General features: G+C 43.9%; 1 long non-coding RNA gene across 1 annotated transcript; it reads left to right on the top strand.

Moving 5' to 3' along the window:
* The first annotated feature begins 2,005 nt into the window (after window positions 1–2,005).
* LOC306858171 lies at window positions 2,006–3,178 on the top strand. Its single transcript, XR_013783195.1, has 3 exons — window positions 2,006–2,056; window positions 2,203–2,916; window positions 3,048–3,178. It is a non-coding gene; the product is annotated as an uncharacterized lncRNA (long non-coding RNA).
* Window positions 3,179–3,499: the final 321 nt, after the last annotated feature.

Below are 3,499 nucleotides of genomic sequence, written 5' to 3'. Positions count from 1 at the left end.
GGGGAAACACTCAACCCATCGTGAGTAATAATCAACAAAAACCAGCAAGTACACATTTTGCTGTGTACTCCGGGGTAGTGGACCCATAATATCAACTCCCAACATTTCGTTTGGTTTAGTGGTGGTAACTGATTGGAGTTTCCCTGCAGGTTTCTGGTTATCGTGCCGAAGGGTTTGGCATTTCACACATTCCCTGACATGATGTTTCACATCAGTCCACATCCCTGGCCAAAACGCTACTTCCTGGAGCCGCTTATAGGTCTTATAAATTCCTCTATGGCTACTCAAGGGATGTGCATGATAGTGCTGAAGGAGAGATTGCCGGAGAGTGCTGGGAACATACACTCTATAGTGTATCTGATTATTCTTCAGGTGAGTTTTGTGATACAATTTGTCCTCTACCACTTCGTATTGTTCCATCTGAGGGCTTTGTTCTTCTGCTACTGCTTGTAATAACTTTGTTATTTCACAGTCTTTATGTTGTTCCTCCCACAAGACAATATCTGTCACCGGAAGCTCTGGATGTTGATCCATTTGTTGCTTGGCATAAATTGCGGTAATGGGAGAATTTGCTGTGACTGATGACCTTGACAAAGCATCAGGAGCGACGTTTAATTTCCCTTTACGGTATTCAATAACGAAGTTGAATTTTTGCAGTCTCAGAACCCATCGGATGAGGCGACTGTTAGTTTTAGTGGATCCCATGACCCATTGCAGAGCAGAATGGTCTGTGACAACCGTGAAAAGTTTGTATTCAAGGTAATGTTGCCACTTTTCTAAGGCCCATATAACTGCCAGACACTCTTTTTCGGTTGCCGTGTAGTTGTTCTCTGCTCCAGTTAATGTTCGACTGCCATATGCAATAACCTCCTCCCTACCTGGATCTTTCCTCTGCGTGAGAATGGCACCCAGTCCAGTATCACTAGCATCTGTATATACGATGAAAGGAACTTGAAGATCGGGGTGGCCAAGAATGGGGGGCGAGGTAAGGCATGCTTTTAACTGGTCAAACGCTTGTTGACACTGTGTCGTCCATTTAAACCTCTGTCCTTTTTTTTTCAAGGAATTTAGGGGCTCAGCAATTTTAGAAAAATTTGGCACGAACCGGTGGTACCAACCGGCTAATCCCAAGAACCTCTGAACTTCCTTCAAGGTGTTGGGAGCAGGAAAGGCACGAATGGCCTCAACTTTACTTGAATCAGCTGTGATGCCCTTATTACTCACCACATGTCCCAAAAAGGTGATTTCTGGAAGAAAGAAATTGCACTTTTTCAAGTTAATAGTCAACCCGGCAGTATCCAGCCTGTGAAGAACAGTTTTCAGGTCACTGAAGTGCTGGGCCACTGAGGGAGAATAAATAATAATGTCGTCAATATAGACAAAGCAGATTTTCTTTCTTAGCTCCCCCAGGACTGTCTCCATCAGCCTCTGGAAGGTGGCAGGTGCATTTTTTAACCCAAAAGGCATAACATTGAAGTGATATAGACCTGCAGACACAATAAAAGCAGTCTTGGCTTTACTATCATTGTCCATTATCACTTGCCAATAACCACTGTTGAGGTCTATGGTAGAGAAAACGGATGCCCCAGAGAGTGATTCTAGGATCTCCGTGATGTTTGGGAGAGGGTAAGCATCATTTTCTGTAGTTGCATTGACTTTACGGTAGTCTACACAGAACCTTAACTTTCCATTTTTCTTTGGAACCAGAACTACCGGTGAGGCCCAAGCAGAATGTGATGGCTCCACAATTCCTTCTTTCAACATTACCTCCAATTGTTCCTCCATTGCTGCTTGTTTGACAGGTGATAACCGATATGGCCGTTGCTTGATAGGAACCTGGCAGGTGGTATAGATGCGATGTTGCAGGACATCTGTTCGCCCAGTTCGGTGAGTACATACTCGTGAGTTGCGTTCTAGGATCTGAAATAGTTGTTGCTTTCCTTCCGTAGGTAGATGTGCTTTACTTACGGCATCTTTAATTAATGTTGCATCGTCCACGCTGTCAATTTGTAACATGGTCAAGGAAGGTTGAGGAGGAGGAACAGCACTTAACAAGGTCAAATTTAGTTTTCTGGTTCTTTTCTCTTCCTTCATTGTTGACAAAGTCACCAGCGGTTCACTGGCATTTCCAGGTTGAAATGGATGTTCTACAGTAGGTTCAGACTTGAAAGAATATTTGTGTTCACTTACATTAATTTGCAGGCCACTGAAAAAGATGAAGTCCAAACCCAAGATGATGGCATAAGCAAGAGCTTGAGAAGGGAGGACCACAGCAGGTACTGTAATGGCTTTATTGTGCAGATGAATATTAATGTTTATCCATCCTAAAGGACTCTCAGCTTTGCCATTTGCCAGGTAGAGAGGACCACCTGACCACGGTTGAAGCTGAACAGGGGTTATAATTTGCTTCATAAGACTTTCGTGAATTAACGTGTAGCTTGCTCCAGTATCCACAATCGCTTTCCCCAACCAGGATTCAATGCGAATTGGAACTACTAATTGTTGTGGTATGGTCATGAATGCATTTGATTGTGAAGGGGTTAAAATCTGAGTTTCAGCTTGTGTCTGAGGTGTTTCAGAGGCTGCCACATTATTATTGGATGGTCGTCCTCCTGACTTTGCAGAGTGATGAGAATATTTTCCTTGTGTGAAATGTTGTTGACCAGAAGACTGCTGGGAAGGTGGATGTCCATACATTGGGCAGTTGCCTGGAGGATGTGGTCCATTACATCTCCAACATTGAACAGACGGTTTCTCAGCAGATCGGTTGGATAAGTGTTTTTGTGAATTGGCTTGTTGTTTAAAGCCCACACGACCTTCATACCGAAGCTGTTCTTCATGGTCTTTTTCCAGTTGGTGTCCGAGTCTAACCAGATCTTCGACAGTGTTAACACGACTGCGCAGCTGGCTTGCAAGGTAAGGCTTAATATTTTTTAGGATCATTTTCACAATCTCGTTTTCTGTTAACGTGGCTTTCCATCTTTTACACAGTGCTCGATAAGTGAATGCAAAATCTCTTACTGATTCCTTCTCCCCTTGAACTCTAGTGCGGACACGTTCAGCCAGCTCGTCCTCATAGTCCTCAGACAAAAAAGCAGAGAGGAAGGCAGCCTCAAACTCCTTCCAAGTGGTTATATTGGAGCGACTTACTTCCCACCAGTCACGTGCAGTGCCATGCAACACTGTGCGGAAGGTAGCCAGGAGATCTGCATCCGTCAAAGGATGTAGAGCCAGAAAATCTTGACACTTAGTCAAGTACAACAGGGGGTCAGCGTCATCAGTAGGACGCCCAAAAGTGGGAAATGTTAATTTAATGTGGTCACTTTTTGCCAGAGGCATTGGTAGAAGAGGTGAAACAGTCTCTATTGGATGTGCACCAGAAATCTTAGTTGTTTTTCCTGTTTGTGCTTCAGCCTTTTCCTCAATGAACACTTGGACATCATTTTGCAGTTCGGCTACACAAGTACGACATTTGTGAATTTGTGTTTCACATTGCTGA

Source organism: Barbus barbus (assembly GCF_936440315.1).
Source record: "Barbus barbus genome assembly, chromosome: 38".
In the NCBI taxonomy this organism is placed as follows: domain Eukaryota; kingdom Metazoa; phylum Chordata; class Actinopteri; order Cypriniformes; family Cyprinidae; genus Barbus; species Barbus barbus.
This window is presented reverse-complemented; position numbering and strand designations above follow the sequence as displayed.